The sequence below is a fragment of the Chenopodium album genome, chromosome 1, assembly GCF_948465745.1.
Source record: "Chenopodium album chromosome 1, dcCheAlbu1.1, whole genome shotgun sequence".
Classification (NCBI taxonomy): domain Eukaryota; kingdom Viridiplantae; phylum Streptophyta; class Magnoliopsida; order Caryophyllales; family Amaranthaceae; genus Chenopodium; species Chenopodium album.
The window spans coordinates 17,180,346-17,197,457 of NC_137834.1; the positions used below are offsets into that span (position 1 = coordinate 17,180,346).

At 35.9% G+C, this 17,112-nt stretch overlaps 1 long non-coding RNA gene and 1 other non-coding gene across 5 annotated transcripts; one reads left to right on the top strand and one right to left on the bottom strand.

Annotated features, from left to right (window-relative positions):
* The first annotated feature begins 1,503 nt into the window (after positions 1-1,503).
* Positions 1,504-1,610, top strand: LOC145564277 (small nucleolar RNA R71). The gene has a single exon (XR_014094787.1). It is a non-coding gene; the product is annotated as a small nucleolar RNA R71 (small nucleolar RNA).
* Positions 1,611-6,843: 5,233 nt separating this feature from the next.
* Positions 6,844-15,032, bottom strand: LOC145568472 (uncharacterized). 4 transcript variants are annotated; one of them, XR_014095850.1, is made up of 5 exons: positions 14,802-15,032; positions 13,928-14,129; positions 13,445-13,849; positions 11,201-13,330; positions 6,844-7,132 (listed from the first exon to the last, which is right to left on the bottom strand). It is a non-coding gene; the product is annotated as an uncharacterized LOC145568472 (long non-coding RNA). The 4 variants fall into 4 exon arrangements; XR_014095845.1 differs by adding an exon at positions 9,826-9,881 and having other exon boundaries at positions 11,201-13,849; XR_014095835.1 differs by having other exon boundaries at positions 11,201-13,849.
* Positions 15,033-17,112: the final 2,080 nt, after the last annotated feature.

The following is a 17,112-nucleotide window of genomic DNA, read 5'->3' on the forward strand; positions in this document are numbered from 1 at the left end:
CTCCGCTCCAAACTTCCAAAAAGCAACCTACAAGGCAAGACAAGACACAAAAGAAAACATTAAAAGAGAACAAAGAAATAAAACAAAAAGAAAAAGAAAGGAGGGGGAGAAAAAGGGTGAGAAATCCTCAGGGTTGCCTCCCGGGAAGCGCTTGTTTATGGTCTCTAGCTTGACCCTTCACCTCATTCAAGGTGGATTAAAGAACATCACCCTCATCAACTTGAGGATTGAATCATATATGCCCCCAAGCATGAGAACTAGCACTCCTTGAAATCTCACATCACCACAAGGAAAAGGAGGGAATGAATCAAGAGCCAATGGTGGCTCATCTTTTCTCTTTCTCTTCTTCTTGTTGATTCTTCTTCTTTTTTCACTCTTCTTTCTTTTCCTTCTAAAAGGGGGATCGAGCTTGGAATCCTTAATATTAGGAAGGGCAACCTCACCTTCCTCAAGAAAGCCTTCAAACCAAGCGGGACTTTCAAGGAAGTCATCATGCCTCATTGTCACCTTATCATCATGTGGAGGTAAGCTCTCATTAGCCATCACATCATCTACCACATCAACTCTACATACGCTCACCGCCATAGGGCTCTTCAAAAAGATATTATCAACTATCCTACAAAAGGGAACCGGACCTTTAAACTTGTTTAGTTCACTATTAAATGGCTCCTCATTTTGTTCTTAAACCTTCTACTCAACCACATCATCTACATTCTTGTCCTCCTTGCAAGTTTCGGGTTGATAAGTATGTGAAGTGTTAGTAGATGATTGTAAGGGGAGTTTTGTGGTTAAATGGAGAGAAGAAGTTTTGGCTAGTTGGGAATCAATAACTTCATTGTAAGATTTGATTTCTTGGAATTGTTGAGTGATAATTTGACGTTGTTGAAGAATTTGGGTTTGTGTGTGGTCGGGTGGGGATTTTTCTTCATACGCTTGAGGACATAGGTCATGATTTTGATCTTGAGAGTTCTCTACTTGATTGGAAAGGTAGGAAAATTTTTGGGTTGGTGGATTGAAGAGAGGTCCATCTTGGGGGTAGGAGTTTTCTTGCCTTGGAGGTTGTTAAAGTTCTTGGGATTAAGCTTGGATTACAAACTCTTTTTCCCTCAAAGTCAAAACTTCACCATGCTTGAGATTGAACTCTCTACAATAGGATGCATCATGATCCGTTCCACCGTACCACAACGAGCACATGAGAAATCAATGATTTGTGAAGGTTTTGAACACAAACCAACACTAGAGTTCAACTTGGAAAGACCTTCATTCAAGAGCTCAACTAAGTGCTTAAGTTGGCCGACTTTCTCCAACTCGTAAAGATCTCCTTGCTTCCCTTGGGACCTTCTTTGGCCTCCCCAAGAATAGCTAGTAGCCACTTCTTCAATTGTAGCTTCAACTTGGCTTTGAGGGATATTAATCAATTGGCCACCGGCACCCGCATCTAGATTAGTCCTTGACATTGGCTCCAAGCCATCATAAAAGAATCTCATGAGCAAATTACGGTTGAATTCATGATGAGGACATGCTCTAATAAAATCCTTAAACCTTTCCCATGCTTCCCCAACAGTTTCATCCGGTTCTTGCTCAAAGGAAGCTATCTTCCTCCTCATTTTTGCGGTTTGCTCATCGGAAATGAACCTCTTGAAAAAGGCCTTCGTTACTTCCTTCCATGTGGTGAGAGAGTTGGGCTTCAAAAGCTTGAGCCATTTCTTTGTTCTTCCGGTGAGAGATTGCCGAAAGAGATGCATACGAATGTAATCTTGGCTCACTTCATTTGTTTGCATCATTGAACACAACTCAAGGAATCGGTCCAAATGCTCAATGGGGTCTTCACTTACGCCTCCGGAAAATTGCTCAATTTGCACCATCCTAGAAAATTGTGGATGGATTGTGAAATTAGTCTCGGTGGTCGGGAGAAGTATACCACTCGTGAGCTCATAGATTTCCGGATTTCCAAACTCCCTAAAACGAAGGTCATCCTCTTGTCTTGCCATATCTCTCTTTGAATACAACAAAGCTAAGCACACGATTGGCAATGACAAGTAGGATTAAACAAGCAAAATAAAATAAAAGAAAAAAAAATAAAAAGACTCTAACAATAGCAAAAATAAATGTTCAACAAGTCGCCTCCCCGGCAACGGTGCCAAAATTTGATAGAGGGTTAGATAGGTCGTTAAGCTACTACCCTAATCAAATTAATCATTTATAATACCTAAACCTACACTAAATTAGTTAGTGGCAAGTAAAGGGTCGAACCACTAGGGAAGCACACTAATTCAACATCCATAATCACTAATGCAAGAGTAAAAAGGGGATTGTTTTTGTTGGTGTTGTTGAGTAAGAACACTAAAACTACAAATAAGCAAGAAAATGATGATTAACATCAAGGGAAAATGACGCTAGGGATACGGGGGTGTCCAATATGATTAGAAAGAGGGGAATAATGGTGATTATCATGAAACACATGCCAAAGAACACAAGATTCTACCTAAACAATTCATTCTCATGCAATAGTCTAGGCAAATCAATGAAAGAGGTCTACACTAATAAGGATCATTCTCATGCATCTTATTAGTTACAATCAAATCAAGAGAATAAAGAAGCACAATCCATAAAAACTCCACTTTAATAACTCATTCTCATGCAATCATTAAAATAGAGATGATCTTAATCTAGTTCAAATCACTTTCATGCATTTAAACTAGAAAACATCAAATAGAGTGCAACAAAAATCTCAAGCTATTAAAAATCCTGTCTTTCATCAATTTATGGCATAAGTTCAATCAAACCATCATCATTCATCCAATATCAACTCATATCTTCCACCCCCTTCCCCTAGCTAAAAGTTTAACCTAGATAAGGGAGATTAAACATAATATCAAGACTAGAAATAAACTCAAGAAACTCAAAACAAAACATGATTAAAATCAATGAAATCAATAACAACTAGATGAACTAATAAGATTAACAAGAATAAGCAACAAATAAACAAAACTAAAGGAAAGGAGAAGAGATTACTAAAGAAAGGATTAATGAAATATGAAAACTTGGATTCTTGCTTGATTGATTGAAGATTAAAACTTTAGCAAAGTTGAATACAATAAAGGATGCTTGAATAACAATCTACTTTCTCTCGATAAAAAATTATCTAATCTAACCCTAAGAGAAAGAAGCTCTCCTAAATTAATTAAGAAAATAGCATAATGGGTCCTCCTTTATTACCCACAAATGGGTATTTAAATACAAGTTCAATAAAATAAAGGAAAAGAAAAATAAAAGATAAGAAAAATAAAACAAAGAAAAGAAAAGGAAAATAGAAAAAGAAATAAAAATAAAAGAAAATAAAAAGGGAAATAAACCAAAACACCCATAAACACCATCAGACATTCAGACCCCTTATTTCCCCTCATTTCGTGGCTACTCTCTGATCTTTGATCTTCTTCACCATCACCGCATCATCAACTATCATCTTCACCGTTCAATCATCATCAACTATAATCGAGCATCAAATCGTGGCCATCCAATTTTCACTAAAATCACGTGAGAAGCTTGTGATTGAACCCACATTTGCGCGCCCGCGAAGACGTCACGCAGAGATCCCGCAAATGCTACTGTATCATTCTGTTTTTATACTCCAATTGTGTGCGCCTTCTGACAGGGTTGTGCGCCCGCAAAACTCCAAAAGTGAAGCTAAATTGAGGCTTGATTGTTTGAAAATGGTGAGAGAGGTGGCCGGAATTCGCTGCTAGTGTAGGTGGCGTTGCTTAGTTTTGTTGTTGCTGCAATTGCGGGCAATTGGCGGCTGACAGTGGTAGATTGGAGGTGAGTTCGGGCTGCGAGTGGTGGTGATGTAGGGTGGTTTAAGTGGGCAGCGTTGCTGCTGATGGTGCTGATGGGAGCTGTGTGAAGAGATGGGAGCAGGGGAGAAGCTACTGGCGTTGTTGGCGTTGTTGAGGGGAGCAGGGGGAGGTTGGTGTAAAGAGTGAGTGGTGAAAGTTTAGGTGATGGTGGAGGGTAAGATAAGGTCGGGGCAGTAATAGGATGTTCAATTGCTTGTTGAATCGACCCTTGAAGCTCCAAAAATGGCTTTTATTAAAAACCCATGCCTCGACTCGAACACGTACCTACAGATCAACCTAACCGAGGGTGAAACCGAGACAAATAAAAGAAAATAAATAATAAAAAGAAACTAAATAAACTAAAATAAAATTACGACAAATGAATAAAACTAAACACTAAAAAAAATAAATAAAGATAAACAATAAAATCAAATAAAATAAAAATAAGAAAATAAACTAAAACTAATCAAATAAAGATACTAAACACAAAAACACTAAAAATTACCAAAACATTCAAATAAAAGATAAAAGACAAGAATAAGAAAATAATAGAAATAAAGGGTACAAAGAGTTAAATTATTGGAAAATAAGCTGGAAAACTATTCAATAAACACCCCTAAAAGTGACATAAAAGTCAATTATCACAAATTCAGCACAAACATCCAAATAAAATCAAAGTGAAGGTAATTTTGATACAATAAACCTTGGAATGAAACAGAATTTTGAAGTTATTGTGAACAAATTTTATGCATAAAGGTGACCCTTTGTATACACAAATGTTACCCTTTAGTAAACTCACAGTACATGTTAACTTTTTGTTATAAAACGTACAATCAACCTTGTAATTATTATGCATAAAGGTGACCCTTTTGATGCTTAAAGGTTACCCTTATTATGATAAAATGTAACCCTTTTTATGCATAAAGGTGACTCGTATTATGCATAAAAGTAACCCTTATTATGCATAAACGTAACCCTTTTTATGCATAAAGGTGATCCTTTATATGCATAAAAGTAACCTTTTTATGCATAACAGTAACCCATATAAAACATATAATTTCTTTAAACATAATTATATGCTGCTTCTGCTTATCTGATATGAAAATATTAAATCACATATGCAAATCCAATTGACGCTTTTGGTTTAGATCTTAGAGGATCTTTTGTTGGTGTGGCAAGACAAACTTTTAGAGAAATCTTGGAATTGTATGAAAAGCATGCAGCTATACTCGGGTTTTCAATTAGAAAACATACAACTAGATATATCACAAAGACAAAGATAGTGAGTGAAAAATATTATGTGTGTTCTGCTGAAGGAAAAAGAAATTCAGGTGACAAGAAAACAAAATTGGTTGAAATGATTGATGAAGAGAATGTATATGTGAAAGTAAGAAAGCAAAGACAAGTAGCCATCACACGATCTGATTGTAAGGCAAGCATAAGAGCAAAACTTAATAAAGAAGGAAAGGTTGAGGTGGTGTCACATGTAATACAGCATATCTAGGAACTAACAAGGTTACAGTGGCATTACTTGCATCGTTCTGAAAGAAAATCGACGAAAGAAAAAGATGAAGCAATCAAAACAATGAAATCTTTAGGTTTAACTATAATGGACAATTTTAATTACATGGTTGCTGAAGCTGGAGGAGAACATAATATAAGGCATAGTGTTTTAGATCACCTAAATTTCTGTTCAAGGTTAAGAATGGAGCAAATTGAGGCTGGAGATGCTCAAACTTTAGTGAACCTTTTAAATCAAGAACAATCAAGGGATCCAAACTTCTTTTTTTAAAGTGAAGTTTGACAATGAAGGAAGAATTTCCAATATATTTTGGAGAGATTTGATGATGCTAGAAGGCTATAGAACATATGGAGATGTTCTTGTCTTTGAAACAACATACAGAACCAACCAGTATAATCTTATATGTGCTCCATTTCTTGGCATAAACAATCACTGGCATAATTGTATGTTTACATGTGCTTTTATTAGGGATGAAAAAACATAATTGTTTGTGTGGCTACAATAAACCTTCTTGAAAGCTATGGAGGGTAAAACTCTAACTTCAATATTCACTTACCAGGACCAAGCAATGGCAAATGCAATTGAGTAGGAATAAGTTTATATTTACTGCATAAAGTGATAGTAATAAGTTACACATTTTAGTTTGAAAAGTGACCCTTTCTAATACATAAAGTGACCCTTTTTACTGCATAAAGTGACCCTTTTAAATGCATAAAGTAACCCTCTAATTTTGAATGTAGGTGCATCCCAATACAAGGCATAGACTTTGTAACTGGCATTTGGAACAAAATGCAATAACCAGATATGGGTCTCTAAAAAAAGACAAAGAGTTCAAGTATGCATTCAACCAATGCTTAAAGTGGTGTGTGACATAACAGGAATTTGAAGAAAAGTGGAAGGCAATGATGCAGAAATATAACTTGATAGCACACTCTTGGTACAAAAGAGTATACGAATTGAAAGAGAAATGGTGTCCTGCCCTTAGTAGAGATTTCTTTTCAGTAGGAATCTTGTCATCACAAAGGAATGAAAGCACTAATCATTCTATAGGATTTAAAGCAAGTAAAGCAACTACCTTGACATAATTTTATACCATATTACCATAAAAAGGGGAATACAAAACGCCTAAAACAAGTAATATAGAACGCCTTAGAGGCGTTTTTCTGTGGGGGTGCCCCATAAAGTCTATAGAATTCCTCTTGGAGGCGATCTATATCCAGTAATATACAGAACGCCTTTTAAAGATAGGCGTTTCTTATTCTAGGTACAAAGTAAACAAAAAACAAGGAAAAGAGAGATGTTATCTTCAGATAGGCGCTCTATAATCATACAAATACAGAACGCCTATCTTAGATAGGCGTTCTCTTTTCTTAAACTTTTTTTTAAAAAATATTATATTTATTATTATTATTATTATTATTATAACAACAACAACAACAACAACAATAATAATAATAATTCATGCGTAAAAAACAAGCCATCATATATCCGTAATGATAACATTTTTCATATTAAATAAATTAAAAATAAAGTATTTCAATTACAACTAAAGTCCTTCAAAAGATAATTACATTACAACTTCTCTAAATACGAGACTAATTACAACAATTAACTATAGGCAAAAAGAAGTCAATAATTTAGATGATTTTAAGATGAAAGTAAAGAGAAAGTAGACACACTAACAAACCACCACCAGGCTGCCAGCCCTCGCAAGTCGCTACCATCTCAATTATCCAAACCTAACAACCGCGCTTCCACCAACAACACATACAAACTGAGCAACCGCACTAATTAGTCATTATAATAAATTTATACCCACTAATTATAATGTTAAAAAATTCAATAAATTTAAAAATTTTAACACTGATAATTTAATCAGTTAAGCAAATGAGGAAGAAAGTACACAAAAATCAATTACATTAAAGGAAAATTAAGAACTTTTACCATATTCAAGTATCTAAAATGATTAAGAATAAAAAAAAATCTAGACTTGATTTGCTAAAAAAAAAAAAAAAAAAAAAAAAAAAAAAAAAAAAACCTAACATAAAAACTAGAAGAAACTTTAGATCTAAAGTAAAAATTTGAATTTTATGGAATTAAAAATTCAGACGAAATTTTAAAATAAAATCAGAAATTTTAGATCTTATATAATTAAAGTATAAAACCAACAAAAAAATGAAAATTTGAAATTTGATATCTAAATAACTGAGAATAAAAGTGAAATTAGATGTTACTGCTTCCGGTAGTTGTAAACGATGGGTATTACTTCCGGCAGTGGGGGGGAGTGGTATTACTGCTTCTAGGGAGAGTGAGGGAAGTTAACAATGTGGTGTAGAGTTTGATGTGGGCAGTGGGTTGTGGCCGGTGTTTTGGGATGGTGCATGATAGAGTATAAAACATATTCCTGGGCTTCAACCATAAGCTTAAGCTTTTGGTTGAGTTGGTCCTCTAACATGGAATCAGAGCAAGCGTGACACAAAGGTCACGGGTTCGAACCTCATCCGCCCCTCCTTCAAAGTGGAATTGATTCGCACCAGGTATGGGTGGGTCTGTGTTGCATCCACATTTCAAGCCCAAAGGGCCTTTCATGTGAGGGGGAGTGATAGAGTATAAAACATATTCTTGGGCTTCAACCATCAGCTTAAGCTTTTGGTTGAATTGGTCCTCTAATAGTGCACGAAGGAGTACGCCGGTGGCGTTGTTGGAGTTTGGTAAGTCCAACTTGCTGCGGAAACAACCTTAACCCAAAGAACCACTCGCAATTAAGAAAACCATAAAGCATAACATATAAACATAAAAGGATAAAATCGGAATTAACCTTTGACGCGTGCTTCGCCCTCAATATCGGGCTCTTACTTGAAAGCTTTAGCTCCGAAAATACTAAGCCTCCACTGGTAACACCCACAAAGGACGAACACCGACTTTTTAGGTCCGCTACCTTGGAGTTAGCAAGGTTCGACCAAAACCCAAGTGTTAATGGAGTTTAAGAGTTTTTGCCAAAATGCAATGCTCTTTCTAACTCCCACTCAAGCACTTTTCTCCAAATCCCAAGATGGGTATTTATAGAGAAAAGTGGGAGTGAGAATTTCAATCCCATCAATGTGGGATCATGAAATTACACAATTTAATTTAAAGCTAAAATAAATTAAATAGGCAAGCAAGTAATAAATCAACAAGTGTCCTTGTTGTATGTAAAGAGAAGTGAGGACCAGTTGGAGAGGAGGGGACCATACTTGTTCCCCACTCCTTCCTCTCCTTGTGCCACTTGTCCTCACACAAACACACTCCCTTCACATGCTTCCCCAATGACTCGGCCCTAGCACCCAGCCCAGCCTAGCCCCGCACACGCGGGCTGCTAGCTGCTGCCTTCTTAGCCCAGCACGCCCACGCACATATGTGCGGGCTTCTGCTGTCGATAGGCGCTGCTAGAAAGCCACGCACATGTGCGGGCTGCTAACAGTAGCGCGCGCCAGCAAGCCACGCAATGCTTGCAGGCTGCTAGCCGTAGCTTGCTAGCAAGCCTTGCACATGGTGCGGGCTGCTAGCTTGCCTAATCCCCTAGCACTCGGGATTCCGATGCTAGGGGTATTTTAGTCATTGTTCATTTATCACTAATTTTTTCATCTCGTCTTGTACTATTTTTTACTCCACTTTCGATGCTAGGTTTCGACGCTCTGAGCCCGAATTTCCGACGTCTAAATATTTAACACTCGGGCGACGAATTAATTTCTTCCGAATTAATTCATCGAGTTGGTTCGTATATTTGCTTGGGTGTGACCCAAAGGTTTTAGTCAAGATTAAGCTATAATATTAATTATACATTAATATTACTGATCGGAAGTGGCCTCCACCCAGGCATTCCGATCACTTGCCCTTACTGAATATATTAGCTTTCTAATAATTCTGAACCCGCTATCAGAATAATACACTTGTTCGAAGGACATCATTCCTTTCAAGCTTCTGCCGTTGCGAGAAGTGGGTGAGCAATAGGTTGTGATTAAATGTTGATTGTTGTTGAGGGAGTGAGAAGAGTTAGGGATAGATCTTAGAGGAAGTAATGAATTTAGAGAAGAGGAAATGAGAGGAGGGGGATGTGAATGAGTGACGGCTTGGGAAGAAAGAGAAAGCTCTAGAGTTAGGTTTTGGTATACCCGCATAAACGTGAGGTTTTTGTTTTGTTTTTTTGGTTTTTTTTTAATCCATTATAAACACATATAGAGAGCTTGATAAAGAGGGGCGTTCAGTATATTATGTAAAATTTTGATGTATAATATAGAACGGTGAACTTTGGAGGCGTTCTATAGATTTCAACATACAAAATGCTCATCTTACTTAGGCGTTCTACATAATTATAGAGATCGCCTATCCAACTTAAGCGTTATTTATTATGTACTTATCTTATTCTACTTTTTGTGGTAGTGAGACAACCAATCGTTGGAGAAGCATAAAGAAATATGATGAGTTTACCTGTAGCAAGTCAATAGCATTCACTTCATTGCCCCTGTTTGGAATGCTAAAGCATGCTGCACAGGTAAAAGGTTCACTCAAAAGTTCGTAAATAACACATAATATATGACAGCTTAAATCTAGCTCATGATTTTGAAGAGAAGTTTGGATACTCTATGGCAACAACTGTTCAAATGATAGGGACAAGTGAAAAATGCTTAGTTTATCAAGTAACCCTAGAAGACAAGTCATGGTCTGCACATCAAGTAAACTATATACAAGAGAGAAAAAGTGTATGATGTACTTGCAAAAATTTTGAAGCATCTCGATGGTTATTTTATCATTGCATCAGAATACTAAGTGTAGGGAATATTTCAAGCGCTAACCCCTAACTTGAACCCCACTGTGATCTTACACTAAAGTACGGTGGCGTCCAAAGGGAAAGAAGATAGAGCAAAAGAGTGGCCAACAAGTTTTTTAGGAACTTGTAAAACATTCACGAGGTGAAGGTTACACCCCTTAACGATTCAAGAGATCTTCAACTCCATAAGGTCTTGAACCAAATAGGGTTCGGGGATGAAGGTACAAAACCAACTTAAAAGAGATTGAACCTGCCCTAATAATAGGCCTCTACTTTATTCTGATCGTATTCATGTGCGTTTTTTGACTAACATGCAATCAATAGATTTAACCCTAAACTTGTTTATCTATGTTTTATTCAATTTCAAACTCTTTGAAACATAATTATCAATCCTAACTCCATTAGGATTTAAAAGAACCTTCTAGAGTATTCTAGAAGACTATAATCAATCCTAATAGCTTTAGGAATGTTAATTAATAATAGGTCCTCCCCTAGATCATTGGGCCGCATATAAAAACCAAGCTGGGCCAGTTTAGTATTTTGGCCATAACTTCCACATTATTTATCGGAATTGGGCTTATAATATATTGTTGGAAAGTTCTTTTCAAGCCCTATCCAACTAAGCCATTATTGGAACCTTATCATGGACCAAATTAAACAGGAATGCTAGTTTTTCATAAATAAGGTAAGAAAAGAAATATTTTCTAAAACAGAAAGAAGAGATATTTTAATAAAAACATCCTCTTCACTAGACTTTTCACACTTTTTCTTTAATCGATAATCAAATGACGTGAAAGGTATTCATTACTGGGTTTGGTTTTGGGGAGACACAAATGGGTGTCTACACTAAGTTTGCAAAAACAGAGACATGGAATAGGTTTAAGAGTCAGGATCATACACAGCCATGTATACCATGGAGGAAAACACTGATGTGGAAATACTACAATCTAATTTTAAAGATTCAAGAAAATGAAGAGACAATAGAACTTATAGAAGAAAGCTTTAAAAATAGTCTAAAAATTGTGGAAAACTTACTTGTTACTGCTGCTCAGAGAGAAGAAGGTGCAAAAGCTGCTTCTGACATTCCTGATGTGGCAGACAACACTCAGAGCAATGATGTTTCTTCGGCACCCAGTACAAGCACAAATGTACGAACAATACTTGATCTAAAAAGAGTTGTAACAAAAGGAAGAAGCAAGATAGCAAAAGGAGGACTTGAAAAAGGAAAGAGAAAAAGGAAACCAGCACTAACACCTCCTCATTCAGAATTTGGATAAAAGACACCAAACCTACGACACTTTTAGTAAAATTTATTACTACCTTAGAACATTTATTTTAATTAATGTTATATTACTTTGTATTGTTATACTTTATTTTTTTTATTTTACTCTATGACTAGTTTGATTAAAATTTTAATGATGCTCATATTACTTAATAAGCATATGTTTAGTTTCCCTTTTTACCCACAAAAGTGACCTTTTTAAGTGCATAAAGTGACCCTTTTTATGCATAAATTTACCCACTTACTTTGAATGTAGGAGCTTCCAAAAAAAAAGGCATAGACGTTCAGTTTTCACTAGAATGAACACAATTATCCTTTCTATCCACAAAAGAGACCCTTTTTAGTGCGTAAAAAGCACGAGGGAAGGGTGAACCAGTCTCAAAGCAGTGCATGAGATGTTGGATCAAGTTCTCCTTACCTTTGTCGTCGGTGGCCATGTAAGCATCTTTCAAGGGATCAAGGTTAATCATGGTTGAGAGGGGACGTGTGTTTGAGAAATAGAGAAGGAGAGAAGTTTAGATCTGGAGAGAGGAAGTGGGAAATCGAAGAAGAAGAGGAGAGAGAAAACCCCAAATGATGAACTAGGGTTCATCTGTAGAAATATCCAGAAGAAATAGAGGAGGCAAAGCATCGTAATTAATTTTAGGTGGTTGGGGATGTGAGTGAATGAAGAGGTTGGTGGGAATTGGGGTAATAAATGGAGGGAGTCATTGGTTTAGGGAATCTTATTAGATTAGAGTAACTGTAAGGTTAATGTAATTAGGTTAGAGTAAGGGTAACAATTAAAAAATTAAAAGGGGCTAAGTAAGGGTAAATTAGTAATTTCCACCTTTTTTTTTACTAAAAATAGTAAGAAAATGGAAAGTTGCACATAACTCCGATCATCCCGAAATGGCAAAAGTTGCACAAAACAATTAACAGATGTAGTATAATATGTTGTTGGAAATCTCTTGAAGTCTAATTTCCAATTCAATTTGAATCAGGTTAAAAAAAATTAGAATAAAAGATATCGCCAAAATAGTGGAAGGGTGTCAGTTTTGGATAGAGTTTTGTATTTCTTTCATATCTTTTTCGTTATAGCTCGGAACTGATATTATAATGTATCATTGGAAAGATAATTTCAAGATCTATCCAACCAAATAAGATTTGGATAAAGATTATGAGGCACAAAAATAATATCAGAACATCTTTCATTTTGCACAGAACGATGACTCTCAAAAGGAGAAGTTTTATTCAATTTCGAATTCCTTAATCTTATCTTTTCAAAAAAAAAAAGGATAATTAAGATCTTTTTGAAACTTATAGAAGCTTTAATTAATCTCAATTAGTTTAGGAATGGGATTAAGGATTTGGACCCTCCACGTGATCATTGAGTCGTAGGTAAAATCTAGTTTGAGCCCAGTTTAGTATTTTGGCCATAACTCCCTTATTATTCTTCGGAATTGGATTTATAATATATCGTTGGAAAGGTCTTTTCGAGCCCCATATAACTACAATATTATTGGACCTACATCATGGAAAAAACTAAATTGGATTGGCTATTTTCGTAAATAGAGTACATTTTTGAAAACAGAAAGAAAGTATTTTATTAAAAATAACCGCATCACAAGACTTTTCACACTTTCACTTCGTTTGATAATCAATGACGTGAAAGGTATTCATCACTAGGTTTGGTTTTTGAGGAGACAGAATTAGGTGTCTACATCTCCCCTAGCTTATTCTCTTGCTCCTCCAGTTTGCACTCTAAACCTTTCACCTTTAATTTCTTCTCATCTAACTCCTCCTTCACAGTGACGAATTGCCTCGTCCCAGTCTTCGTCTTAGCCTCATAGTTTTTTGAAACATCGTCCAACCTTTTCATCTGCTTAGCCATTCCTATCACCCTATCCCTCAAAACCAATGAGTTTTGCAAACACTTCCCAAAACAAAAATACCAACATAGATCATACATTGACTCATGTGACAACGATAAAAAAGAAAAGAGATGAAAAGCTTACATTGAGATGAATAAAGGCAGCCTCCGACGCAATATCAAGAGTAGATGTCCCAGCCAAATGTTCACGGGAACCAGGGAAGAGTAGTGGTTAAGTTGGGGGAAACATAGGTGGACGATTCGTCTTACCAAGGTGAAGAAAATTGGTAGGAAAGCGCATTTCCACATTGGGAACCGCCGGAGCATCATCAACCTTCTGTTACTTTGACATAGGGGACGACGACACCAATATCATCTTAGGTACATTACCCTGTTCCCTGCGGCGACAAAGCATAAAGCTTCTCTGTCCTATCGGTTACCAACAGCGGGGACAAAGCCTCTGCAAGTAGTCCTCGTTTCCTCCTCATCCGAGCATCCTGTTCTGCCTGAGACATGTTTCGCCCCCAACGAAGACCCTGCGCTGCATATTCTAGAACAACGAACAACGAATAAACAAAATGGATAACGACAATGATAAAACGACTAACGAAAGTAAGTCAAAACTTACGAGTTGGTGAACCTATGTGCTTTTGACCTGAATCTTGGACTTTCTGAGATGCGCTTGGTGAACCTATGTGCTTTTGACCTGACAATTCACCTAGAGGGCGCTTCGTCCTCTCAAAGGTCCTTTTTGCACTTTTGACTTTGAGAAATCGCTAAACCTTGGCAGCAGATTTGTCCGATGGTTCTAAAAAACTCAAGACTGAGCTCTGCACAATCAAAAGCAGCATCAAACATTTAGAAAACTTTAGTTCTAAGAAACCAAAGTACCAAAAAAATCCCTTACCATCCTCCGGCTATCCTTCCATCATCCATGTTTCGTCAACACCCAGCAAAATCTTTTTTATATAGACAAACTAATAAGCCCAACCCCTGTCATTACAATTAGTATTCAACACCAAAGGTTCCCTCTTCTTAAATAAACTTACAAAACGATCCTCCCTCATCTTTATATCATAAGCTTCTATCAAATCCTTCAAAGTAAATGGATCCTCACTATCTTTGGTAACCTCCTCAAAAACTAAAAAAATAATCCTCCACCCAGACGGCATAAGCTGCCCGAGACTTAGCCCAACAATTCAAAGAAAGATCTAGTCGGAGGTTAGAATGGAAACATAGTCACTGTCTCCAAGAACCAAGACCGAAATATGACGAAACCCTTGGGGTAATGTTCTACCTTTTTACCCTTTCCAGAAATGTAAGCAAAAACACTCTCAGGAAACCTGATCATCTTCACCAATTCATCCTTTAGAACAGGAGTCATTTACAACTTCTATTTGGTCTTTTTCAACAATTCGAAGTGAAAACCTAGACCTAGTTTTGGGAATTTTACTTGATATTAGCTAAATTGAACTACGAAAGCAAAGAATTGAAGTAATTACCTATCAATTGAAGCTAACAAAAGCACAAAACCAAGAATCGCAAGCCATTCGCCGCCTAGGAAATCACCAGGGAACTTCCGCGCAAAAGAGAGAAAGAAGAGAGAGAGTGCAGTAATTTTTGGGGAGCGAGAAATGTGTGGCAGTAATAAAGGCAAAAATGTAAGATTAAATGAGGAGTGGGAAGTTGAAATAACTTCTCACGGTAAAAGCACCAAAGTGCAAGAAGTACGATTCTACCCTTTAGTAAATGGTTTTTTAAATTTTGTAATTTTTGAAATCTTTTCTTTTTAAAATTTTTTATTTTAGTAATTGCAAAAAATGTACATATCTGTCCATGTTTAGCAATTAGGGGTAAAATGTTATGGGTAAATTTTGATAAGGGAAGTCAACAAAAGTCAACATAAATCAACCTAGGTCAGCAACGGAGACTAAGCTTCGACAAGAGGTAATTCTTGACGAAAGGGAACCAGCCTTCGACGAACGAAATTCGCAACAACTGCCCTCCTATTTTCTAGGAAGACCAAGTCTAACCTCAGTAGGGTAAAGCCGTTAGTGGGCTCAACAAGAGGGAAGTATTTGAAATACGTTTCTGAGAAATAGGGGAGGCACCTTATCCCTTCATAAAAGCCGTAATTCGCCCTAATTATCACCTATAAAAGGCCGAGCTCCATTGACATAAGGGACATCAAAACTTAGTTACTAAACATACATCGAGCATACATTGTAATCTTGAAATTCATCTTTTTCCATAGTGAAAGTTTGGTAGATCTTCATTCTACCCGCGGTTTTTACCTTCTTTGGGTTTTCCACGTCACCAATTCCTTGTGTCATTTCTTTATTTTCACATTACTTTCATTCGCGGTTTTATTTAGTTGATCCATAGCCTAGATTTTGATATTCAATCCTGCTTAACGAAGATTAGCATAAACATTTGTAACATCAAAATTACAGTCGTTGCAAATAAACTATTTTGCAATGGCCTAAATTTTGTCATTATAATAAATGTGTTTTCTAGTAGTGAAAGTTGAGATTATTCTAGATAAATCACATATAATTGAGATCATTAAAATTGATTTTTTCTTATTTATTTTTATTATCGTATTTTTTATTTCCATTTTTTATTACACAAAGAGGGAAAATACTAATAATTCCTAACAATGGTATTACAGCTTGGTTCAACAATTTTTTATTTTTTTTACTTTTTTTTATATATTTGTTTATTGTGTGTGTGATTCATGATGGAGATATTACTGTCACTGACGAAGGTGACATGTTTAAACTCATGGAGGAGAATTTTTCTTACTGGATGCCCATAATGGATTAATGGAGGATCACTTATAATATAATGCAAAGATTTGTACGACCCAATCACAATCGAGTACGGGAAGCCCACCATAAAAGATGAGGATCTCATATATTGCAACCTGCAAAGATTTGTACAAGCCAATCATAATCGAGAATAAGCTGGTGGTAAAAAATGACAAAGAATGGGAGGTTCAACTTTTATATATGCTTCATGAAGTTTAATTTGTACGTTCCTTTAGGTTTAGTATCTAATTGTTGCTAATCTGCACAAATATTGCATAACTAATGATAATAACTCCATTGCATTTCATTTAATATTTTAATAGACCATAAGTGGTCAAAGTATGTAGTATACACTAAAGCCAAAGTTGTGGCTTTAATCCATTACAAAACATAAAATTGTTACCCCGACAACAACAACCAAACTAAACAACTGAATAAAATACAACTAAAACCCACCCCTAACCGCTCTTTCCGCATTCCCTCGTGACATTTAGCTCTTTCCTTGTGCTTCCAATACTTCTCCATCATATCCACTTGTAACACTAAAAATAACACATACAAAAGCGAGGGAGGGAAAAAAAAAAAAAGGTTAATTAAAAAGGGTAAAATAAATAGGGGAAAAAAAGAGTAAAACAAAGGGTAAAAATGGCCAACATTTGAAAATTGTAAGGCCCTGATCATTTCACCTTAAAAAATAATATTAAGTAAAAATAATATCAGTCTAGTAAAAATAATTTTAGTTCTGTAAAATTAATTTCATTTCAGTAAAATTCAGTATTCTTAAAGAAGAATTATAATAAAAAATAGTAAAAATAATTTCAGTTCAAAAAATATAATTTGAGTTCAGTAAAATTTATTTAAGTTCAATAAAAATAATTTAAGTTCAGCAAATATAATTTTGTTTCAGTAAAAATAATTTCAGTTCAGCAAAAATAAGGCGAAGTCAACGGGCCTCACTAAAAAAAATAAAAAATGAAAAAAAAAAAAAAAAAACCAAGGGAGT